The sequence below is a fragment of the Pipra filicauda genome, unplaced genomic scaffold (assembly GCF_003945595.2).
Source record: "Pipra filicauda isolate LSUMZ 115617 unplaced genomic scaffold, ASM394559v2 scaffold79_size2787110_pilon, whole genome shotgun sequence".
Lineage (NCBI taxonomy): Eukaryota > Metazoa > Chordata > Aves > Passeriformes > Pipridae > Pipra > Pipra filicauda.
The window spans coordinates 2,139,599-2,167,229 of NW_024104975.1; positions in this window are offsets into that span (position 1 = coordinate 2,139,599).

Here is a 27,631-nt window from a genome sequence, read left to right on the forward strand (position 1 = left end):
AAAAACCAAAAAGAAATAACACCATAGACTATGTTGGAAGTAAATAGAATCAGAGAATAATAGAAGAGAATATGCTGAGGACAGGAGTGCACTTGTCCAGAGAGGTGCACAATGCACACACCACCCTAAAGATAACCCCTACCAACCAAAACCATGCTCTCTCAAATAGATTACTTCTTTGAAGAAACTTCTTGTCAGACAGATATAATCATATCATAAGTCCTATACTATCCTATCTGGGAAGATATATAGAAAGTCAATCCTCAAACTATAAACTATCCTGGAAGAAGGTCATAACATGAATCCCTTTTTCAAATTCTTTTTCCTCCTCTTCAAATAAAGCTCTTCCTTTTAAAGATGCTCAGAAACAAATTTCTGTGCACCAATACACACCAAATAAGGTCAGACTGTGCCTAGGCAAGAAATGCAAAATCTTACAATGTATTTCTCACACCCACCACAAAGTATGTTCACCTTACCCCCCTCTCACAGTGCACTCAGAATGTAACCCACTTCCTTCAGTGCACTACATGCCATCATAAAAGCTTTGTGCATGAAATTAAACAACGGCTTATAAAGCAAACTTTCTCAGGGCAATCAGTAAGTCAGAAATACCCATTTACAAGGAGGATAATACTCTCCACAAGTCAATCATCTCATCTGACCACTAAATCTCTGACCTTTCAGCCCAGATCTGCAACAGAAATCGACAAAGCATCCTCAAAAGACAAGACTGAGAATGAAAATCTGTGACTACTAACATATGCATGCCATGGTTTTAAATTGTGGTTTTAAGCCCACTACCTGGGTCCATTTCCAGATGCAGGTGATACAGTACATACTGATGTGGAAAATCGAGCTAGTTCCATCCTGTTATTAGGGTGACAGGGTATCATGCTTATAATCTACAGAAAAGGCAATATTTGCTAAATGTAACATTCCTAAATTGACTGATCTGGACAGCTTTCAGAACCCAAAAGTTTTCAGGGAGCAACAAGGGCCAGCTGCCAAGGTGAGCCAGAAGCCAGGTGTGATAACAGACTATGGCAGCAGTGTCCCAACCAGCAAGTAGGCAGGATGCAGAGCAGTGATTCCAGTTTAGAAGAGACACTGATCAAGAGACTGACCAGAGTCAGACACAGCACAGTGACCACCCAGCAAGTCTGCAGCAGTGAGGCAGTCCAAGGCCAAGCCAGGAAGCCAAAACAGCGAGTCCAGGTCAGAGTCACAGAGGAGGGAGATTAGGCAGAGCTGTAGTTGCTACACAGTTCTGGTGTGTTATGGGCAGAGGCAGCACTAAAATCTCCCCATAAAAGAAGTTCCCAAGAGAAAGATGTAGCAGGCCCTCACTTCTAGGTCTATTCACAACAGCTCTTTAGCATCTACCTTTTCCACCTGAATTTCTAGAAGGGTAACACTCTCCAGTTGGAGAAATGTCAAAGAATGGAGAACTGCAACTAAAATCTCAATAATCAGAAAGGGAAATCTTGACCAGGAAGTCTCAGACGTCCTTGTCGAAAACCTAGAACGCTATGATGTAAAGATTTCTGAACAGAATTGTGGAGTGGTTTAGAGAGGACATACAGAACATATTAGAAAACATTTCTTCTTCCTCTAAGTTTTACTAGGTTGGTTGTTTAAAGGCAAATGAATTGATAAAATATAATTGGACTTTTCATCAGCTTTTGATTTAGCACTGCAAGAAATTTTGATTGACTGTTTTATTTTCTAAATCTCCCTTTGAGAAGCACACTTAACATTGTAAAATCTTGCATGCGTACTTAAAGAAACAAATATCAGTTTCAAATATGAAACAAAATATCCCAGTCCAAGAGAGCTTGGTTTACCTTTGACACTTTTTAGAGAAAGAAATGCAAAAATGCACTTAGTGGAGAAGACACACATACATGAAGCACCTCAACTAAATCTCCTTGGTCAAAAATTTAAAATGTATTTTTTTTTCTCCCTTTTTGAAACATTATGTATTTTTCTTTTTCACTTTCATTTATTTCACAGTTTTTCTGGTGGACATATGATATAGTCACCTCACTATCACTTTCTTACTTTAATAGTAAGTACGGTCTAGCAGGTGCTCGTCACAGGCATGCAACAGAGACATTCATTTTCAGATCACTCCTTTTAGATATTCAGCCTGCAACCAGGTACAGTACAATATCATATTTGTATAATGGGAGGTTAGAATTCAAGATAATAAGACCAGTTGTAGTAAATATTAAGCAGTAAACAGATCTCCTGGGTAGAATATAGATAGCATTGTTGAGTGAGAAAGAGGTAAATAAAAAGCCATCCTCATACAATCAATAATTGAGGTCATGAGTTTAGCTGTGTCTCACCAGTGGTCCACCTAGTTCAATATCCTGCTTCTGGAAAGAGCCCACACTTGGTACTTCAAAAGAACGAAAAGCTATGGACAGAGCCCATCATTATGTGACTGAACATTCTTGACTGACTTGTTTAAACAAAATACTTACAAATGCATGCTGATCTCAGCATGAGCAAGGGGCAAGGTTCAAAATGCTTCAGAAGTTGCTCGTTCCAACTGAATGACATTTTTCTACTGTGTGCTTTCTCTTCCTACCATTTTCCAAACACGAGCTCATTATATGAGGCATTGCACCAAATGACTGCATCTCCTATTGAAAAAAGGAGTGAGTGTCAGCAATCAAGAAAGCCTTAAAGGATAGCCCCTCTTCTCTGCTTTTAGCCATATTGTCTTGGCACACAAGTTAGCACACTCCAAGTTGCAAGCTTGGTCTTGTCAACATATCAAACTGTAGTGCTAATCATTAATAACTTATTCTGAGACAATATTGACAGCTGCTTTGCTTTATTACCAATGCCATCTGTGCCCAGCAACCCATAGTCTCCTTTCTACTACTTTTAAGCTTGCACTCCAAATGTTTTTCAGGCTGCAACAAGCAGAATGGAAATAACAGCTTGAGCTTCTTGAGAAATATCACCAGCCAACTCAGAGAGCCCAGAAGACAAAGAATATGATTGTAGAGTCCTACTGAGTTTCCAGCATGAGACAGCTTTAGGAATAACATGCTGCCATATGCCCTTTTCCTACTACTGTTCACTTCCACTGCTTCTAAAGACCAATATCATGCACATGATGTTCAACTTGAACATGATGTTTTCCATTCTGAGCAGTACTAAAGCCTCAATAAGATTGATTAGCAGATAAAAGTATTTGTAGCATTTCTGAGTCTCCATACTACAGTAATAATACTATTACTTTGATCATAAACCTCTCACTCTCCCAAGACTGAAGTGAATAAATAAAGAGGTGGCTCCCAGACAAAATTAATAATAATGCTTGTCCTTCCTAACTGAAGTGCATTCCTGCACAAATGAGAAATTTCAGATTTTAAATGTAAATTTAGCACCACTCATCGAAGATGATTCAGTTTTAAACAGACACCTACCTACCAAAATTATTTTAAAAATTCTAAGGAAAAAAACCTGAGAGTATTCATGCAAGCCCCTCTTGTGAATCAGCTCAATTGGGATGAAAATGCTGAGATAAAATGTATAAATAGACAGATAATTCATTGTGCTGTGCTAGCAATTTGGAAAAAAAATGGAAAAACAAAGATTTCTTAAAAGAAATAGAAAAACTTTTAATTTTGGATGGCTTTTTAAAGTACACGTGCTTTTGATTTTTCTATAGTTCTACTTTAGGCAGCAGTGGAATGAGGCCAGAGGTCTACCACTTCTCTAAGAAAAACTTTCTTGTGTCTAAGTGAATTTCATCACTTGTTCTTTTTAATTCAGACAAAAGAAAAAGATAAATTGTGCTTTCTTCACATGTATGTATGTAAATGTAAAAATTCAAATGCAAACTCAGTCCAAAGCAGAAAGGTCTGGAACAGATGGCAGAAAGTCTTTAGAATGTCAGTTGAAAAGAGGCCGTCAGTGGCAGACAATAATACCTCCATCAAATAATAAAGGAAAAACTCTACAATGAAGAAGGAGTTTAGGTAGTTTGTTAGAGCACTTGTCAGGAAAAGAAGGGAGTAAGTGCTTCCTGGCTGAAGAAGGTCCATTTTTAACTATCCAAGGAAGGGACTGGGAGCTCAGAAAGCTTGTCTGCTTTTACCAGCCTCATCACTGATCTCATAAAATACACTATCTCTGCAGAACTTGCCTCTATCATATCTTTAGAAATGATAGGTTCAGTAGCCTCACTACTACCATGTAAGAGTCAAAAGTCAGCATGAAGAGAGGGGCTTCAGAAGGTTGGTTAGAGGCTGTAATTTCAAGGTAAGGGCTTTGCAGGCTAGTCTAGGCTGAAAAAGGTGATGAACAATAATTACTACAAATTTGATGTATGCAATTATCTCACACAGGTGACTTGCCAGGACTGATAACATGCTGGCAATTCCAACACAGAAAATTTTTTTAGCCTGAATAAGTTGGCATCTCTGGTCTTCAGCTCTCAATGAATGATCACAATTTCTGCTAGCACATGATTCATTGTGCTTCCTCAGCACACTTGACCCTTGATCATACCCATTAATAGTTAGCAGAAAGAAAAACAATCACAGTAACCCCACCTCCTCTCGTATCACGGGCCCAACCTCAAAAGAAACAAATCTAATGCTTTGAAAACTGGATTGTGTGTCTCTGCCCATCTGTAACAAGACTGAATCCTGCAAAATCAGTGTCTTTTTCATAATGAGACATAATGAAGAGAGGACACACAAGAAATTGAGACGACAAGAGCTAACCAGGGGGCGAAGTGTGCCCAGGAGCTACTCCTCTCGACCCTGATTCTGGGAGTCTGCAGGATACTGCAGTGGCTGGTGAACAGTGTAAGACCTGACAGGTCCACTTCAAAAAAGGAGTCAAAGAAAGGCTCTTTTTCATTTGGTCATTACTCTGTCTGTCACACTGTAAAACACTGCTCCCCTAGATCAAGTTTTCAATACCACATACACAGTCATCAATAGTTCCCGTTAGCTTTTATAGGTTAAGTCCAGGGAACATTTGATCTTATCTCTCAATTCTCCATCCCTTTTTGCCGTGCACAGCATTAAAAAATTTAAAAATCAACTCAGTTTTTCTCCAACAACTAAAAGCATGAAAACAAATGTAACTGATTACTTCAATAATACTGAAAACACTTAGAATTAAGGGCTGAATAATCACTCATTCAGTAGAATTCTAATTAAAGAGTGAATTACATATTAACAACCAGGTAGAAATCTTAAGGATTGGGATTTTTTTTATTACTGTTATCATTGCTTTGGTCTATTCTAAATACAAGGAGCTTTATTTATAAACTCTAGTAGTCTCTGTTGTACATACATTTAGCTACGTTTCCACTAAGTTATCCCTTTATTTCATGACATTTTCAGTTTCAGATAGAACATTTATACTTTCCCTTCAGGCTCAATTTTAATGTCAAAACAGAAGGTTGTATCAATAGTCCTTAGAGCTTTAAATGTGACTTTGGAAGTCATACTGGGTGCCATGTATGAAAAAGAGAGTGTTGACTATATCTATATCTAGTCTACACCAAATGGTGTGTTAAGGATGCGTTTATTGAACTTGAAATTTGCCAAAGCACAGACTGACATAAGGTCCTCCATCAGGTGTCAGATAGAACAAGTTGAACTGCAAAGATGGAAAAGGGATTTTCTTTTTCTTCTCATTTTAGTAAAAAACCCAAAGCTCTTTGACGCAATTCAATTTTTACCTCAAAAACAACAACTGAAAGAATTTCCAGGTTTTGCTGGAGGACATTGAGGAAGTCTGTGAAGGTCAGTCTGTCTTGGTTAACAAATATTGGATCAAATATTGACTGAATAATCTTCAAGTCACTATGAGGGATCTCTTCCCTGTATGGAGAATTGTTCTTTAATGTGTAGAAAAGTTGGATGCAGACAAACTGACTAACTACCAATACATGACAGATCTGCAGGTATCGGACCTGACCCGTCTCAAAGAACTGCCCAGCCCTGACATTTTGCATCTCTGCTGTCTTAGAGGCTACTTAAATCTGGCCTATGCTCAAAGTGCTTAGAAATTCCTCCTACCCTTGCAGCAGCTGATGCTTGGGATTCTTCTAACAAAGTACTCAGTGTCATCTGGCCTGATGGCCATCAGCCATGGAATACCTCTATGGGAGCAGATGGATTAGATGGAAGCTGCTCATCTAGGCAGAGCCTGAAGTTTATGGAAATAACATCCAAATGCACCCTGGAGTGGTGTGCCCTGGGACTTGGCTCTGGCTTGCTCAAGAGGCAGCCCTGACAGCATACCCAGCAACAAATTCAGCCACAAATGATATGGGTCATCACTTGATATGACTGTGTGCTTGATCTTAGGGCCAGAAAAGTGTCAATGCAGTGATTCAGATTGAATACTCTCATTCTTCCAGCAGTTTTGGACTTGCTGAAATCTCCTGGGTTGTGTCATGTAGGTGGATGAAATGATAATAATGATAGAAAACAGATCTGGAAGAGACTTCAAAAAGGGATCTGATTCAAAGCAGAACTAACTGCTGTTTCCAGCTCTAAAGATTTCCCAGCCATTTTTCCAGTGCTTTGTTTTCCATTATTCCTACAAACAGAAAGCCTCTCCTACTGCCTAAATTCTTTGTCTTTTCTCACCATAAATGGTGCTAGTCATCAGTTGACTGTTTTTTAAAAATCCTGAGTATTTTTAATTTTCCCAGGTGGACTTTCTGACGAGAACCAAGTGACTGAACAGGGCAGGAAAGGGTAAATCCACTCCACATTTAAGAGTTCTAGATGGATCTCTTGAGAAGGGACAAGGTGAATAGCAAAGATCATTTATTACAGTTTTTTTGTCTAAGCTGTAGTAAAGATTTTTGTGGAATCCTACTGATTACAGCCACGGCACAAAAGTCCTTCTTACATCATATGCAGCTGGGTTGCATGCAAAAAGGGCAATGGCTTGCTTGCACTTTTTGAGCACAGTTTTTCAGTGCACCTCTGATTTGTAACTCATCTTGTAAAGGCTCTGAAATTCCTTATCTAGAAAAGGTTTTATGATGATCTTTCCCATAATCTATTCTGCTATGCATCTATCACAGAACTTCCACCTAAAAATAAACCTAATGCAAATGCCCATATTTTGCATTATATTGTGAGGCACCATATAGAAAAATAAAGAGTCTATAAAGAACAAGGTGCCAGATAAGGGCAATATCCACAACACTAAGCCCACCAAATGTAAGAAGCAGTGAATGGCAAACTTTGTTTTCTGTCACTCTTAGGAAAAGGTAAAATCCAATATATACTATGCAATATCACCTAATATTGAAAGGATTTATTTATTTAAACTTTCAAATCAGCAAAGTATTTGGGAAGGAAAAAGTATTAGTTAACTGTAGAGCAGTCAGATAAACAAATCTCCCTTTAACTGACACCTATGCCAGAGTATTCAGATTAAGCGTGACAGAACCACTTGATGTTTTGGTGGTGAATCCTCTACATAGTTTCTTGACCCTGACCTATTTCAGCCACTGCTTGTGATTGTTGATAACTCCCTCACACCTGTCCAGTCGAAAATCAGCCTTGCCTGCCTTGTCAGTGAAGATATACAAACCCTGACCATGCAATTCCACCCTGTAACTGTTGTGTTTTCTGTTTCAAAAGCATTAACTGCTGTCCGTCACAAATGCCTATCCTAAGTCTGATATCATTTATTGATCATTTTGAAGTCTATCAAAATGTATGGTAAATGCTCTTGGCCCAATGTTACATCTTTCAGCTACCCCTTTTATTCATGTTAAGAGCTCAATGCTGAAATTTTATAAGATCATAATACATTGCCACTGAACACACAGCTCTCCCATGTGCCAGAGGAAAGCACTCTGCAGAAGAGTCATTAGAAGATGCGTATCTGGGTCTCAGAGAGTCTAGGTCATTCTGGAGTATTGGCTTACTCTATCAGGGAAGGTCTGTTCCTCTTAGTAGTAGCAGCAAAATGTACTGGGTTAGTATCTCATGGAATATAATATCTAATGCAAAGGCAGTATAACTGACCAGAAGTAGTGGCAACACATATTTCATTCGTATTATCCCTTTACAATATCATTCTCAGGAAACTAGCATAACAGAGCTAGCATAACATAGCATTAACTATCTAGGACTGAGTGCGGTCCCAACTCACATTCACACTTTTCTTTAGAGACTGAGATTATTCAAGACTAGTTCTTCTAGACCAGCTGGTAGTCAGAAGAAAAGAGAGTTCTACTTATAACCAGATATAATGATGGGAACACTACTAGGTCCTTCTAACTCCATTACACTTTGCTACCATTTGATTAGTGAAATCCCTGGGCACTGCTGAGGCTGGATACATTTAAGCAGGAAACATAAGTACATATAGGTCCTGGTACCAAGTACGTGGGCTATTCTCAAGCACATATCCACCTGCAGAAGCTGACCAATTCTCTGTATTAAGACTTCAATTAAAAAAAAACAAACTGCCTATCATGAAAGTAAATCAGTCCCAAGAAAAACTGAAACATTATTGTTAATCTACTGCTGAGTCAAAGGAATATATTAAATGTTTTGCATTTAAAATCAAAAACTGTACACAGACATCTGGAAAAATTACTAGTTTTATGCCAAGATCTTCTGCTCATTTCCATTGGCATGGTGGCCTTTCTGGTCAGGATGCCAAGTCTGTAATAATCAGCAGAATTAAGGGCTCTCAAAGCTTCAAAAGATTGAGACCTAATTGCTGCAAATTTTGTTAATGCCAAGGGGGAAGATAGGCATCAGGATTTGGGCCTTTGCCCCAAAAGAACAGTACAAATAACATCTATAATTATTAGACAGTTGTCAGGACAGTGCTGAGAACTGGGCTGTACAGAAGCCTGCCTTAAAATTTGATGAACTAAAAAAATGAATAAGCTTTGGGTTCAAAAGGTTTCCTTTAATGTGCATCAAGCGTTTTCATGAAATAGAAGTAACTGCACAAATTTGCTATTTAGAGATAATGGGTCATATCAGAGCTGGCTATGTCTTGATCTCCTGTTGAGATGACAACATGCACCATGCACTGGTCTTCTGCCAAGACAAAACAAGTGTTAGCAGATTTATTCTTAATGAGCTCATCACACTGAAGTACCAGTTAAAGGGAGTAGGTCACAGATTATGTTTGTTTAGTTGTCCCCATGTGCCTTGTTAATTCAACACACAAATGTGATGCTGTGGATAGGAATCATCTCCAATCCATCGTGCCTGACCAACCTCTGCACTGACATTTATAAGTTTTCTTTCTGCCTGAAATTGGGGTACAACTCCAAGGTCTACAGAGTGAATTTTATCTGTGCCAGGTTTGAATCTAGCCCTGCATATATGTACTTTCTCCTCTCATCATCTTTTCTGACCTCTTTCGCTACTGAAAAAAATGTTAAGCAAAGTTGGACTTTGTGACCTTGCTTGAATTTGGTGATCTTAGAGGTCTTTTCCAACTTAACTATTCAAAGTTTGAGGTAGGGAGGCAGTTTCCAGCCCTATTATATTGGTACTTTCAGATCATATTTCTCTTTATGCATTTACCCTTCTCACACATGTTTGCGTGTGGTAGAAGCCTCAGTCATGCAACCCTTTGGATTCAAAGATGATTAGAGCATGAAAGGAAGATTAAGAATGAGAGGAGACAGATGTAGGGATCTGCTGAAAGACCCACACTACATTCTTTTCAAGGTACATAAGAAACCTGGGGTCAGTCGTTGGGTATTGTTACAGGACATGATGACACACACACAGCCACACAGGCAGATATTAATGCCTAGAGAACACCACAATCCCTCATTCCCAAACCCCCACCACTCCGATGAACCATGCCCACCTACCTTTTGGTTTAATGCCTTTCTGTACAACAGAACATCCTTCACATGAAAGTAGGGTACTTGCTAGAGGAAGATCTTAAAGACCCAGAAGCTGTGCTGCATTTCTGTATTTTATTGTGTAAAAGAACGAGGTTTACGTTTTAATCCATGACTTCATTTCTCTGTCAGAAAATGCTTAGAATTTTATATGCAGTCTTAATCCCTTTCTCCTGCATGGGAAGACAGTATCCATTGCCATATTAGTAAGGAAAGGCATAGGTTAAGATGAAACAATCTTATATAACTATTACATACCAGGATGTTAATTTTCTTGCAGATGCATCATCTCTCCTGCAAGTCTTCTAACATCAATCTCATTTTAAATATTCTGTCTTGGATTTCATAGAAAAAGCAGTATGTGATAATGCTGTATGAACACTTAACAGCAAATGCTATTTTCACTGAAATCAATTTTGTGTCATAGCCCATTAGGTACTTCATGGTAATGCAACGTTTGAAACTACAAAAGCTTTAGTAGGGCATCTGGATTACACAACAGAATCTTCTCCTTGACAGGATATGCTTAAACTACAGCTTTGATGGTGAAGATACCTAAAAGGGCTTCTATACCTTTCTTCTCTTCAGTTTTGTTTATAGAGCTATCTTGGAAACCACAGCACAAACCGAGTTTTGAAGTAATTCAGCTTGAAGATAAGCCTTTCTCTTTTGTTTAGTGAAAGGGGCTGAATCCAGAGCACAGAGGTGTAACCCCATTAACAGTTGTACTGGCAGAACGAAGAGACAGTACAGTGTTGCATGAGAGCACTAACAAAAGCAGGAACTCCTTAAGCCACTTTTAGTGCTTGTAGTCAGTGCCTTGTTATTTCATACCTACCTAAAAACTTGACCTATCAAAGACTAGCTCTTGCAACTCAAATTTTATTCAGTAATCAGTTTCCCAAGGGTTTGTTCCTTGTGATTTCAAAGGTATACAGAAATTTTTCATCAATTAGGACTAAATTATACTCCATAAGGGGCAATTATTTGGAATGCAGATAAAACATAAGAAAAGGCTACATATTAATGGTGTCAAAGCTGGCTTCTTTTTCAAAGCAAGTTAAGGCAGGAAGAAGTTGGCATTATTGGTAAGTGAACCACCTCCAGAGCAAAAGCATTTCACTGATGGAAAGAGTCAATACACAATAACACACTCGTGAAGCAGTTTATGATGGCTACACAAGATAGAGTTCAGTAGCAGCAATAACAGATCAAAGAGCATAGAAGTAGCATGAGAACTCTTAAGATAAAAACCATAAACTCTCTCACCTGTAAGTAAAAGTTGTACAGAGAGGATGTTTTGAGCACAAGCTTTTTGTCATGAGAAAGCTGTAGCAGCAATACCAAGTGTTGCCTCTGCTTCAAACAAGATGTTTGCATCCAAAGTATCTGTATACAATCTTCACTTTAGACACAGTATGAGGCTTCATTATCCACCTCCACAGTTTTCATCATGGCTATAACTCCAAGCATTTTTCTATTTTCCTTCCCCAGAGTAGATTGGTTCGGCTCTCAAAAGGCATCTTTGGTAACTATCAGTTTGCTCTCACCAAAAATCCTCTGCACGGACATCATGTCACACACTCTGTCATTACCTCACCTCTTTTCGGGTGCCCTAGATATTCTTTGTTTATATCTAACTTAATTGCAGGGACTGAATTAAAACAAAAGCATTCACTGCTTTCTTCCCCTCTGTATACTGAACCAATATACAAATCACTGTAGTACAAACATGGAGTCTGTTTATCAAATAACTGACAAAAATTGAGGTGTTTATTCTGTCCTTACAAAGAAATGAAAGAGAATTTGACCAGTGTAGGAGTAAAAACTGAGTATTAAATTCTGCTTCATTCACTCAGTGCACCATTCAACATTTATTATGAGCAATAGCTCGAGAGTACAAGAATACAGGACCCATGCAAAAAAATGGCAGATCTGATCCAACATGCATGAAGTTCCATCAAGATCCATGAAAAATAAAGATAATTGAAAAATACTGGGTAGTGTAATTCATTTAATGTTTTGGCATCCCCAATTGCCTCACATTACACCGTTTCTGATGTGTTTCTTTAAGGCAGCAAGCTTTTGTATACTTGTTACTTAAATCGATATCCAAGTAATTAATCCTATACCCAAAGTCTTAGGTCTCCCTGCTGTCTTTTATCTGTAAACACATCTCCTGATCATCTCCTTTCTCTAATTACTCTAAAGGTCTCAGGGAAGACATCATCCAGCTCCTTTTAATGCCCTTTATTTCTGCTCGAATTGTGTCAGAAGTTATGCTGTTTCTCTTACAGACTCAGTAATCAGGCCTCTGAAGGACACACCATCTTCTCTGCTTTGCTTTGTTTCTTGCTTTTGGCAGGTTCTGTATTCTATCAAGTCCCTTGATGTTTTCCAGGCTTGTCTGTGATGCTATATGAATACTGTATATCCCTTGGAAACAAATAACCCCTTAATTCTGTAGTTTTGTGCTATATACTTCAAGATTTTTTCTGGAATATATTTACACTGTGCTTTGAAATCCCTCAGGTTTATAAGATAACAACTTGAATGCAGAGTACAAGAACCTAAACACAAGTAAAAATACCTATATGAGAAAAGATCAGGACTCTGGACTGGGATTTAGAAATCTGGAATTACTTCTTGACTCACAAATTCCATGTGTGAGCATCAGTTACAGCTGTATCATTGGAAAACAGGAGTCTCTAAAGGGATAATGAAGTTCTGCCCATGCCCATCCTCTCTTCAAACCATCGCCTTGGACCTAAATTGAAGAGATTCTGTATGCCCTAGGGTGTTAATATATTGGCAGGATACTTGAACACCCAGATGTTTGAACACATTAGTCCTTGTCTGCTTCAGAGGGTATAGCCTAGATCTATATATAGTCTGCACTGGCAAATTTGCAATCTGTACTTTCAACCTGTTAGAACTTCCTTGACCCAGTGGTGTAGATATAACACTGTTATCTTTTTACCTCTTTTCTTTGCCTTCAACATCTTTTTCATCTGTTCTGAATCATAAGCATTGGGATTGTAGCTTACTCTGTGTACGTAATTCTTAGTTAGGGTGTAGATACACATAATACTAATTAGGACTTAAAAAAATGTTCAAACAAATGCCTTGTATCCTGCACAAATTCAGTGACTACTTTTAGTATGAAAAAATACAGCCTCTTATGTTAATCAACCTTTTTGTTACTAGTATTCCTCAGCTTTTTTAAAATTGAAGTATCAGCAAAACTTTTGTATTTTAAATTTTTTCAGATGTGGAATGATCCTATCCCAATATGTTTACAATTAACCTTTCATTTAGCAACCACTGTATGGCAACTCTTAGGAGTAATCCTTACACTCGTGCAGTGTACTATTCAAACTCGCTAAACATCCTTAGAGCTGTGTTGACAACAAAAGAATTACTTATAGTCTAAACAGAAACTTGGTGACAATTGTGGACTACTCTGAATAGATCCCATCATACCAACAACAAATAAACCTGCACTAGTAATCTCTTCAAGGCATCAGTAGTATCAACATTTACATTACTATTAAAAAAAAAAAACAGGGCCTCTTTAGCCCTTTGTTGATTCTTGTAACTGGGGAAAAGGGTCTAGAAATATATACTAAACAAGGCACTTGAGGCGCCTCACGGGGTCTTGAGGTCTTTCATGATTGGCACATCACAACTCTGCCTTAGGGGACTTCCTCTGGGTACCCATCAGACAGTTCACCACAATGTGCCCTGGTACCATGGACATGGAGCAGGCAGCAGAATCTGAGTTCCTGGAATAAATTTCACTGATCAACCTAATTAATTTAAATTTATTAATTTAATTAATCCATTGCTTACATTAATTTAAATGTCATTAATCAGTTTACTTCATTACTCCAATGACAGAATTGCAGTGGGAGCCAGAGCACAAAGCAAACAAGCAACCTGGACAGTCAAGTCAAATGTGAGGAGTTAAAGCTAAAATAATGGTATAAACACAGCACATTAATGTATTGCAAGGTCATGGCTGCTCAGTCAAACAAGGACTGCATCCACATTAGCCTTTCAATATTTTGTGAGGGATAATATATTCTGAGGGGATGAGAACTTGTCTACTCCTGGTTGCTATGCAGGCATATATTTTGACTGAATTTAACCAATAAATCCAAAATAAGAAATGCATATTCCAGCAGTGAGTACAGTTTTTCCCTGAAAAGTAAGAAGTGATACTTCCAAAGAACAGTTAGTGGTCATTCCTGTCCCTGTCCAGCCTCCCTGGCCTATCCCCATGGCCCTGCCATGACCGGGGCTGTGTTCAAGCCCCTTCTCACTGGACCTGCTCCTGGTTTGCTAGAGCTCAACCCTGGTCCTGCCTCCTAACCATGGACTCCACTGATGGCCTTGGACTCTGGGCTGACTCTGGCTGCATCCCCAGCCAGGCCTTCCTGATCTACAGCCTTCCCAGTGACTGATCAGGAGAGTCACAGCTTGCCCAGGATGGAGTCCCACTGCCCTGAAGGGGTGGGATGATGGTTTCTCCATGGAGACTTCAAGAGTCTGTACAGTCCCTTTCCTGCCACAGTGAGTGCAGAGCAGCAGCCCCAGACACCTGTCAGGATCTGGCCACAGTAGTCTTGCTATGTGTGATTCCAGGGATATGCAGGTGGTAAAGAGGCAGGGCGACATCCAGACATAGTCAAATTAAGGGGCACTGGGGATACTCGGATGTAGTAGACGCAGGCCTTGTATAACAAGGAATAAGTACAGCTCCTCATGGGTGGTGGGACAAAGAGGCTTTATTTCAAAATCCGCGCTCTTTTATCCTTACATACCATGTGCCTTCTTTAGCCAATGGAGTTGCCTATGACGGCGCATGCTCTTTTGGACCTCACTGCCCCGGCACATCCCTTGTGCCTTTAGACATGCCTCCCACACCCGGAGACTTCATTATCCAGTTTTATAACAATCCAGGTGTTTCTCCCTTAACGAGTCTATATTGGTTTTCCCATTCGTAGTCTTCCTGTGACTAGGTGACGCTTACTTGTTTGCTGATGTGGACTTTTGGGATCCCAGCAAATCCAGGCCAGGGCTGTAGATTTAAACTAAGGTTTTGGTAGGTTTGTCTGTTTGGTTTTTTTCTCTGATGGGATGCCTATCCCAACAATATTTGCTAAGCTGCCACCTTCTTCTCATCTATCATCTGAGTAACAGGGGTGCAAACCTATGGTTATAATCCAGGAGATACTGTTGTTGTGCCATTGACTGAGGAGTGGAAATTGGCAGAAAGCTCCAGTTAAAATAGATCCAAACTCAATTTCCTTCAGATACTTTGGTTCTGTAGGAGTTGCACATTTGCATTGCCTGTTTCAGCTTACTTTAACTTGGTCTGTGCTCCACTGGAACTCCCATCCCCCTGTAAGTAGAGCTCACTCTCTTCCAAAATCTGTTTATTGTCTTCTACTTCAGAGTCTCCATTCTAGGGATTAAATTGCTGCAGCTGACTTTTAGGATACCAGTACACCCATTTAAATATTTCTAAAAGATGTATAGACCATATCTGCCAGAGCAACTTGGTATCTGATTTGATGTAAAATCCAAGTCTCAGCACAGAGATGCTTCATATCTTCCCCACAAAACTGTCAAATAAAATACAAACAACTAAAAGTGGATTTTTTTCAGTGCAAGGCACCATATTCTCCAACCAACCCTACACATTTGCCTTCTAATTGCTATCACTAAATTAAATGTGTGATCCTAATGCCTTGTGGATACTATCAAAACCCATTAATAAATCATCTCAGAAGTCAGGTAATCTGAATTTGAACACAAAGAGCAGATCTCTTAGGATACTGCCACCATTCTTCAGTGTAGACTCACACATTAAAGCTTTGGACAGAAATATAAGGATTTGTTTTCCAAAGCAGGTAGCCATAAATATGCTAAATATTTACTGTGATATCTATGTAATTTTTCATTCATTTGGATTGAATTCCACTCCTGTCTTGTGGGTCAAAAGCAGTCCAGGAGCTACCTACTCTGAAAAGTGGAGTTGTTGGTTCTTGTGTGGCCTCTGGCCTACACCCTTGCACTAACTGTAATCATTAAATGGCAATCAAACATGGCAGTTTTCTGCACTTCAGTTAAGCATACAAAACTGAACCTCATTATTTTGTAGTCTAATATAATATTTTCACAGAAAATAATAACTGAATATTTTTTTTCCCCTCCTTATGTTTCCCCTTTTCCTTTTTTGGTCAAAACTTCACTACTTGGTTTAATTTGAGATTTGATGTGAGACAGTTGGAAATATCTGTTTGGATTGTCTTTAATTGTAACTAAAACTAGAAACTGTTTAGAGTCATAGTTGTTAAAATCTTAATTAGTCAAGAGTTAAAAGAAGATTGAAATTTGGATGTGGAAACCAAGGAACAGCTTCATTATCCAGGTAAGTACCAAGATTGGTTAGTCAGCACTTCTGTACCTAGCATTAGTGATCTTGATAACACTGTCTTCTCTCATTGTAAAAGGATGATGAAATTGCAGCTGACAAAGTACACAGGTAGTGGGAGCTTTAAGTCTCACTTGTAACAAAACTGAAGTCAAAGAACTGAGATACTTTGAAGACATGAAATTCTCTGTTCAGATATAATTCTGAGCAGTGCATGTTGCCGGGGGCTAGAGTGAACTGTGTGAAAGAAGCAAGGAGCAGATCCAAGCTCCATTAGGGCTTACATTCTCCATAACTGCAGAAAACTGGAAAACATCCAAACAGCTTTGTGTGCTGTACCTGCAAGGAATACATGATAATTAAAAACATTATACATATTATGTACTTGACAATGAATGATCCCCAAGTCATTTGATGTTGTTTAGCAGATTCAGCTAACTTAAAGTAAGTAGTCTGTTTATGACATTCTAATACAGAATCATGAATTCCAGGCAAAATGAAACACAGAGGTTACAAAAACAGCAGCAGAATACAGAAGATTTTGCAACTGAGAGGAAGCCAAGGAACAAATCTTGTTATTTCTGGGATTCAACACTAAAGAAGGATCAGCTCACAATACCAATATGATCCAAAAAAAATGGCACAATTAACTGTTGACAAAGAAAATAGGATTTATGTAGCACAGACAGCCACCCAGCCCCATAATAAAGTGGTTTAGGGTACAGTAGCATTCTGGTAACATAGATATGAAAAGAACTTTGAAAGTGAGACCAAGTGAGAAGCACAATGATCTACCCACATTACTTAAAAAGACCAAGATTTCCTTTTCCACCAAAGAACACTCCTTTTAAGAGTGAACAACTGTTGTCCATCTCACTGCACAGTAGAAATCCAAAACAATTAAGAAACAGTCTCAGGATGTTTATATGTATCATAAGTAGTCTTATGTTTTGTCTTGTTAAAGAATTAAAAATTTTTTTATGTGTTTAAAAATCAAGCTCTTGTTAAAAATCCCCACTGAAATTGTCTAAGATTGTAAAGGAATGATATTTAGAAGGCAAGTACACTTGTATAAGAAAAAAAATGTTGTGATTATTATATATTAAAACACTGCATTCAATCCATCATAGTGGATAAAATAACCTACAATTTACCAGCATACCAATAGCATCTTTAATAAACCAGGTGGAGAATCTAGAAGCACAGCTGAAAAGTTGTTTGGCATGTTTCATCAGGATTGCTCATGAATATTTATGTCACATATTTAGACTAATGTAAAAGGCCACTGTCAAGCAGAAATCATGAGTCAGACCCCAGGAGCCCATTCAAAGTTCCAGGCTTCTTTTTTGGTTTTGATATTGTTTACTTTGCACCTTTCAGTCATCTGGAAATACAACCCTAGGCTCATCTTTCTCTGCCCACAGTACAGATGGCCAGAATCAGCATCTAAAATTCAAATTGCATTTGGTAGACACAGGATGGATTAGAGGTAACTAGGGCCTCCTTTTGTTGCAGTAATTATAATTCTGACATGATAGAAAGTTCCACCACTTTTGAAGATGTTTAGTTTTTATTTCTAAGGGAAAAAAAACTCCACCAATGATTTATTGTTCTCTCAAACAATTCCGTATTGACTCACACTTTTTTATAGCATCCATCAAAAAAAAGAAAGTTCTGTATATTCAGTATGGTGTTGATCTTGAGTATTGAACTATGGAAGGTGCTACGAAAAAAGAGCTTGTGTCATTGCCCTAGAGATAGTTAGCAGGAAAGATACTTGTGCAGCAATGCAGAGCTGTGCAGGGAAACAAGCTGGGTAGATTGCAAGTCCGGAGATAACCCCGCTGACATCATTAAACAAACAAACCCTTTCCACTACCTGAACAAAGCCGACTCTGGAACAGAGAAGATTAAAAGTTTAGAGACAGATCAACAGGTCAAAACCAGTGCTTTATGCTCCAGAGGGAGCAACTTAAAGCACTTCTATATGGCTACAGGGAATCACTGGCAGAACTTCTATTACTATTCCGTTCCAACCCATGCTTATGAAAAAAGATCACAAGCCAGTCCTCTTTATCTGAAGACTAATGCAGTGGAAAGCAGCAGGAATATCCAGTCAGATGACTATATGGAAACTATTTTGAGCAGGACAGCAAGCACATACTAGCCAGTCTCCATGGAGGCGCTCCCTGACATTGTTTCACAAGCTGATAGTTGCTGGCTGCCTTTCCATCCTCTGATTTAGCTTAGAATCATACAATCATAGAATTGTTTAGGTTGGAAAAGGTCTTTTAGGTCATTGATTCCAACCACTTACCTAACACTGCCAAGTCCCCCACTAAACCATGTCCCTGAGCACCACATCTACACATCTTTATAGCACCTCCAAGGACTCAACCTTGGGCAGTTTGTTCCAATCTTGACAACCCTTCCAGTAAAGAAATTTTTCCTAATATCCAATCTTAATTTCCCCTGTGAAATTTGAGGCCATTTCCTCTTGTTCTGTCACTTATTACTCTCAGAAAAAGACTGACTCCCACCTCACTTCAACTTCCTTTCAGGAAGTTGTCAAGAGTGACAAGGTCTCCCCTGAGCTTCCTTTTCTCCAAGCTAAAACAACCCTAGCTCCCTCAGCCACTTCTCATAAGGCTCATGCTCCAGACCACTAAACCACTGCTTGCCACACGGCAATAATGGTCACTAGCATCACAAAAAATAATAATAGATCAACAACAAATCCAATCAAAGTAACTGCAATGTCTCCCAGGCACCTTCTAGACAACATACCTCTGAGTAATCTCTCCTTAAACCACCAACAGATTTTAGTTCTCCCTGACAAAAGACACTTGTGCTGTTCAGTTTTCACACAGGAACAGTTGGTAAACAAGTTCAAAAGAAACCTAAATCTGCTTCCATTTCTCTACACAGTTTGGAAAACCATGCAGTAATCTTCAAGTGGAGACCAAAACTTATGAGGTAAAGGAGTTGCTTCACCACAATCCAAGCCTTGCGTACAGAGAACAAAATTCTAGCTGTGCATTCAGAAAAGAAATGATAGCAAATTAAGAGATAGCAGAGTAATGAAGAGGCAGGAAGCTCTGTTTGAACGTTGCATCCCATCTAAGCATTTTCCAAAGGTGTTCTTATGGGTTGTTCACACTGTATTTTTATTTCCCCAGTGAAGCACAAAGAGAGACGGAAAGGATAGTATATAGGATAATAATTGTTCCAATGTGAGAACCTATGGAAAATGTTCCAGTCAATTTTAATCTCATGGCTTTTGAGAATCACAGTGAAAATATCTGTACTGTCACTTCTGTGTTCCAAAAATGACCACTCATTTACTTTTTCTGAAAATCTGTAATATATGTTTTGATGGTTGAGCTCAAATAGAATCAGGGAAGAAATGTAAGGAAAAAAAAGCAGTTATGTGTTTAGTATTCAGTGTTGCTATAAATATTCCTACCTTACATTGCTTTTCTAAGCAAACTTTGAAAATCTAAAATTCAGTTGGAATGCTGAAGTTTTACTTCACTTCTCACATTTTTTTTTCTAATAATGACATTGAAGGAAAGCAGCACCTTATGAATCATCTGCAGTGCCAAAAAAAAATGGAACAACTGCTGGCATTTCCATATTTCATTGATGTATAATTATGTGAAATGAAATGACAAATGCTTTCATGCAAAGCTCCACAAGGGAGAGACTGCGTATAGATATATCCAAGACAGTCTTCCAAGTTACTGAACAGCCTCATTGGTTGAAAGAACAGACTTCTTTATGTTCTGATTTTCGTTCACAAACAGAAATGCAAAGACATTGGTTTTGGTTTGTTTATTGCTAAGTGTTTTTTACTGTATATGAACCCGATGTGCATTCTTTGCCAAAACCCAGTTACGAAGAAAAGCAGCTGCTGAAGAAGCAGCATAGAACATCTAGAACTTACAGAGAGGTACAAATCTGAGCCAGGTTTGTTATCTAAATTACTTTGCACAGTTCTGTTAAAAATACACAGGAAAAGAGTGAGTTCCATTCTCTGGGCCACCACAAAAGCAATGCCTAAAATACCTTTTTGCCTGTGAATGATTTAGTTCCATGGATTAACAATCCTAGAAGGCAACAGCTTCTGCATACTGCAGAACAAACAGCACCAGCCAAATGCAATGTAGAGAAATCTCTTTCCCAGCCTGTGAGTATGCACAGATTTCTACTTGGAGACAAAAATACATGCCAATAAACAGAATAATCTCTTGGTGTTAATCTAAACATTTCTTTCAAAATATTCAAATGGAAATGATCCATTTGATCTCTTGCAGCACTTACAAATAATGCAAAGGGGAAAGTTTGCATAAATCTCAGAAATAGACCTGTCTATTTTTCAGTCAAAAGCATTCTGACATGCTACTGTGGACTGTATTTCATGATGAAACATGTTGTGCTTTTGGCAGATGATGGCTGGTACCCATCTGGCAAAACATGAATCACAGTCAGAAACACAGTCTAACTCTTGTTATGAATTTAGGACAAGTCAAAGCTACAGAATTAAATGAAGCTTTGAGATTTCCCCTCGATAATCTGGTCTTCTGAGCTTCGGTATGTAAATTCAAGCCCATGTTTATCATAGGTTGACTTAAACACTACTAGTAAACATTGTGGCACTCTTGAGTTTTTAGCAGTTAGCAGAGATAAGTGACTACAGGAAGAAGAATGGAAAAATCATTGCCTCTGAGTTTATGCAGTAAGTGGAAGCCCCAATTTGTTTCTTTAAAGTCAAAATTGGCCATAGAATTATAGAATAATGTCTCCATATTATCTATGGGGTTTATGGCCTGCAATTAGATACAAATGTGAAAATCAATTACTTTAAATGGAGAAAAACCGTGCAAGTTCCCACTGTTTTTTTGATAAGGCTTTAAGCAGAAGGAGTTGGCTGCCACAACACATACCTTAGACAAGTAACAGATGACCAGTATCTTTTTCAGCTATTTCAAATGTAATGATCTTGTGGTACATTTTTAAAGATTTTTTTATCCCATAAAAAGAGATCTTTTTTTCTCTTTACTATTTCCCTGGTTATTTCCATAAACGGTGATATAGCAAAATCTGCTTTTATTTGCCACAAGAGATGGCAACTTGATTTATACAAGGGAAAGATCTTGCTTTATCCAGTAAATGTATCCCCTGAGTAATATCACAGACTTTGTAAACATTGTATTAAGAAAAAAATTGGCCTCTCTTCATACTATATCATTTGCTTGGTATCTTAAATACAAATTTAATTTCAAATCAGTTGGAAAACTAGGACATTGATGCAGAAGTTAATAGACTATTATTGGTCTGTATTTTCATTTTGGCATGTATTTTTAAATTTTAAAAAGTATTTCTCATTCTAGAAGTGCAAGTAAATAAGAATGTTAAAAATTAAATACTTTTTGAGTTATGTATATTAGCACCACACAGCAATGGCATGTAGTCAGACTGTATTTATTGCACAGTAATTACACATCCATAAATGTTTACAGATTGTTTTGGATATGATGTCTTACTTCTAGTTAGAGCAGACATGCTTTAATCAGGCAAGGCATGTAACAGAAAAATGGGAACTGGAACATGCTGGTCAAGTTCTAAACTTTCTTGATGGGAAAACTCAGAGTGAAAGTATACCCTACCATTATCCCTACACAAAGGGACCCATTCTTGAACGTAGTTTGACAGCCAGTACTCTTTTAAAGAAATAAGACTCAAACCTAAAATGAACAAAATAGGGAGGTAGTTTACCTTTGCATATTTAATAGGATATTTACTCTAACTTAACATAGGCCCAAACTGGCAAACAGATTAAGCCAGTTTTAAAAGGATTAGGACCAAGTCTTCAAAATCGAAAACCAATAATCTGGAAACCCAAAAGTATTTTGTGCATCACGACAGAAGGAGAAAATTTGATGCAGCCAGGATTTGCTGTTGTGATGTTCAGAAGCTACCACTAAAGAATAGTACATGGATCATTGTTTATATAGGTTGAACTAAACACCAAAAACTAAAAGTCAGCAGAAAGAGATTCATAGCCTTGAACAGAAAAAAAGATTTGACTCCACAGGACTTTACCACTTGAACTTTTATACCCAGATGGACTGAAATCTCTAAGTCCAGAGAAGTTAAGCTTATTCTTTACTTGCTCAGCTGGGTATTTGATGTGGAAAGTTAATTGAGAAGGCTGCTACTTTCTCACATGCTTTTTTTCCCACAACAGGACTAAGCTATAGCTTAGTCATGCTATCCATGCAGAAGACTAAAGAAGTGAACTTATATGTGGATCTTCAATAATTAATGCTTCAATTTTGCTTTTTTCAATGAAATGGCTAGTGTGTTATTTGAATATATTATTGTTGTTGTTCTTACCCATGTGTTACTTGCATTGCGACTTGGGTTTAATTCTAAAGTCATTTGTTTTCTAGGATTTTCTAACCGCCTTATTCCCCGTGCTCTGGGGCTGTATTTCTGAGAGTTTTAAAATTCTATTAAAACAAAAATAATTGGCTACTTGTAATATTAGAGTGTGCCTGTAGGTATAATCTAGTACAAGTTCCAAGCCCTTAAGAATCATACAAATTAAAAAATGCACATACTGCTAAAATCCTCCGAGCCACTCCAAGTGTTATAAAACAAAGCTTTACAACAGCATCTTAGTATACACAACAACTAGCTGAAGTCTCTTAATATTTTTCCTAGAGGTTTAAAAAATAATTAAAAAACAAAAAAGCTATAATTTTTCTTTATTGTATATCTTTTCCACCTGTAGGTAAGGGGCAACAAAGCTACCCAGGGGAGCAAGGTGGAGCTCCCTGAACAGAGCCATAGCAAAACTACATTCTTTTAAAGGACTTTTCTTCAGCGAAAGAAGCCTAGAAGATAGATAGGAGCAAATAAAGCTGTTTCAATATAAAGAGCTCCATGAAATGCTTGAATGGCCCTTACTAATGAATAAAGCTCTCTGGGATGGAGCAGTAAGTCAGTAAAGCAGGTGCTACGCTGAGGGGCAGACACTGGAATGTAATTGCCAGTTAGGCTGCCTTTTTCTGCCCATTCAAGATAATCACTTCAGTGCCCATAATGCATCTTTGTGGAAGTTATTGCCACAAATCAAGAGTTTTAAACCCTTTAGCAACAGCTGAAATTGTTCAGTTTGGAGACAGGAGGGAGAACACTGAGGAAATATAAATAGCAGAACAGAGGCAATTCTGTTCTCTTACAGTCTTTGTGAGAAACAAATGGGCTGACCCGGATTAACAGAGCTAATATTACACAGTGCTTCGTCCTTCTCCAGTAGTTTCCATCTGAGCTTCAGCATTTCGTTGAGGGAGGAGAACATTTATTTTCCTTTTGTGTTTGGAGAGCTAAAGAACAAGAAATGAAAGTGATTTGTCCAAAGCTGTACAAGTTTCAAAATGAGCTGAATACATAACTCTCAAACCTGGGTTCCCTTTCTCTAACCTCACCAGCACTTGCAGAAAGGTAACACTGGTGTTCTTTTCATACTATGTGGAGTGTTTAACTAACAATAAAAAAATTAGTTGATTGTTTTAAGAAAAAAATAAAATCACAAAAAATTTGTGAGAAGGGAAGTGTCAAAGAATTTGTTCATGCTAAATAAAACTAAACTAAAACATTAATTTCATATTGATATTTATGTGTATAAAATGGGTTTATTTAGGCGCATTTAGTGTTGTTTTTGTGATGTTTTTAAGTGTTTAAACCAGAGAAACAAAAGTTGATTTTTCCACTGAAATAAAACAAAACAACAGGTACTTTATAATTAAAATCATACTTGGTGCATAAAAGTTGTCACTTTCATATTTCCTGCATAAAAAAACAACACTCATTAGTCCTCAGAAGCTGTTGCTTTTTTATTACAAATTTGATTCAATTGTAACCTTTTTTTTAAATAGAAAAACTTGCATCGTGAAAAGGACGGGTGACTTGTGACATTGGCTATTTTGTTTGGATCCATGCTATAAGTAGATGGGTAACTTACTAAAACACTGTGATAGTGCAGTTCAGCAAACAGTCTCATCCTAGCTTTGAATATGAAGGACCTATAGAGCGAGATGGACATTGGAAGTCCTTGCCATACACCTAGTAATTTCCAGAATCAATTCACCTTAAAAAACTCTCCAGAATAAAGCCCCACTAAAATAAAGCCTCCCTCATTCTACCATGATGTCAATCCTGTTCACAAAGGCAGAGAAGTAATGCCTAAAGGAGCTGAGGAAAAAAAACTCCAGAGGAATTTAATTAGAGGTGAGCTAAGAAAAGGATTTAATCATGCCTCCAAGGCACATAGGTTACAAAATGCAAGTGCCCCTCTGCCTCAGGTGCTTACAAATTATCCCAGGTTTGTCCAATCCCAGGTTTTTCCACCCTCTGTCTTTTGCCTTGGTCCAACCCCCGGCCCGCTCCTTGGCAATTGGGTCTGGGGTCATTTTCTTCATCTTCATAGTCCTCAGAGCACAAAGGGCACATGTTCACCCAGTTCTTGGCTGTATCTTGCGGTTTAGGCCAGAGTACAAGTGTTCTCAAACAGAAGAGGCCTATCTTAAAGAGAAGTCTGAATATTCTAATGGAATTTAGGGGTAATTGATATGGGGAGCATGGAATGGGATAAAAGGGTTGGGATATGTGTGTAGTTACTATATTAAGGGTAAGGGAAAGGTAAAGGAATAAATGCTGCTGCTTCTAAAATCTGCTTCTATTACATAACATGAAAATGAAAATGAAAAAACTAAAGGGACCTTAAGGCATCAGAAGCAAAACTTGTGAACTCAAAGCCACAGGACATCTCTCACCTTCATATACACAAACCTCTGCCCCAATATTTTTGAAATTAACTTAAAGTTAGCTATTAGTAATTTCATATTTTGCTTTCTTAGTCAATTTGAATTTGTGCAGATTAAAATGTATCATAGGAGTCTCTGATATCTCCAGGTAAAAACATCAAGCAGGATTTAAGCTCTGACAGCAGATTAATCCTTTAAGAGCCAACTCCTACTTTCTTTTTTTGTTGTTGTTGTTGTTTTATTTGTATTTAGAATGGTTTAATTGCTGCTTCTTGGGGAGACGAAAAGATTCTGCTCCTCTAATATATATTAGAAGACATGTACGATAAGAACTTAAATTCTATCCCAGAACTTCTCTTGCAATTTGGGATAAATAATTTTACCCTATATTTCCATTGCTTTGTCTCCAAAATGCATGTACCTTGCATGGATTTATCAGCTGTGGGGAACCCTACTGAAGAATCTATTTTTAAAATAAAATAAACCTTTTGAGCATTTATTTGATTACAGCAAAAGAGCTTGTATGCATTCGTATAAATTCCCTGTGACGTGCACATCTCTTCTGTGTTGATCAGAGCACTGTACATGTGTGCTTTGTTGATACTTATCATTGTATCAATAATTCAGTTAATCCGGATATTTTCTTAAACCCCCATTTTTCTTATCAGCTGCTACTCCTCTTTTATCTGGCACCCTGCTGTGTGCATAAATACTAATTACTGGTCTTCTCTCTCAGCGCCTCCATACCTTTCAGATGCGATCAAACTTCTGCTGTCCCACGTTTCCTTTCAAAGCATAAGGTGGCTGTTTCATCACAGCTGAAATCTTTGCTTGCTCTTAAAACTAAATAATATCCTTCAAGCTTGGAAATGAAGAAAGTATGACAATGACCAGCGATTCACCGTGTGGGATTTTTAAACACTTCATTTTCGTCTTACTTGAAGAATTTTATGCCTTTGAAATAAAGAATTTAACATGAGATGAATTACCTTTCTGCTTAACAGCAGTGTGTCTTGCATTAATGATCAATTACACCTACATCCAGGAACAGACTTGAACTAAGAGAAATAGGATTTAAACTCAAAATTACACTGAATAGAATTGTAGCACTTTTGCACCTCTTTTCACTTATATGAGAAGATCTTGCAACTGATACAATAATTCTATATTTAACACAAAGTAACATTTTCTAAGTTTACAGCTGGACTCAGAGTTCTCAAGGGTCTTTTCAACACTAAATGATTCTATGATTCTATGATTTTTCCAAGAAAAAATGTTGAGTAGTGCTTTTTAAACCCATGGCCAGCTAATTATTTCTGGGCAACAACCAGAGAACCCAAGAAACTAAGCTTTTGGGCTTCTGCATTCAGTTTTTCCTTAAACTTATGTTAATTTCCTCATGTCACTTGGTGTGTCTCTTTTCTTCTCTGCAGAAAAAGGACAATACTTTATCTTTGTCAACACAGTCCTGCAAGTCCTACTCAATAGTATTGGTAAATCGCTCTTGGCATCTTCAAGTACAAGGCACTCAAAATACTCTATAGTCAGCAGTTTGCTGTTACACAGAAGAAATGTACACTGCACTTCCAGATGTCCTTTAAGGTGGACAGATTTCAGTGATTTTTCTCCCCCATTGAATCCCTAAGTGTACTCATAAAATCATTAAAGTGCTAAACATTTTCGAAACATTGTGGCTTTCTTTCTCTAAACACAGTTGGAGTCTTTATTTCCTTTTTAATGCAACAATGCTTGTCCCCTGTTCAACAGTAATTTGGAAAAAAAAAACGGAGATATATTTTTCTGAGAAAGTAAGGACACAGAGAAGTATTATAAAAGAGAGTATTAAACTAGGGGGGAAGGAGGTTCAGTGCAATTTTAAATTAAACATATTAATTACTTTTTTCATTAGAATAATAAGTAATTTGATTGTTTCACAGATTCCTATAGGAAAATGGTACGTTTTATCCTACAGCTCTTTCAGTTTAATTCATAAAGACAATACAACAAGCAATTCTTCGAAAATAAAAGGTCTTTGTAGAAACTACCCAAAAAACTAGCAGAGTGTCAATTTTTTCTTGAGCATTTTTTTTGAGTTTATAAACTTCAGTCCAGTACAAGGCGCTAGATTCAACACAAGAAAGCCTGTGTGAGTCTAATTGGCCCATGATATACACAAGGCTAGATGGAATGATCCTTCCTGGCTAAAGAAAACTACGAATACATCTTATCTCCAGCATTATGTATGGATTCAGTAGCAACATTCTTCCTAAAAACTCACCTGAGAAGACATAGCTCCTCCACCTTTTAATGAAATTTTTAACTCAAAAATATTTAGCACAGATTTCACAATGAAAGACCACTTAATGAATGGATTGTGATTCCATACCTTCTAAAGCATCCCATGAAAAAGGCCACCTCCTATTCCCATGCTGTCAGCTTAATAATGCAACCCTTACT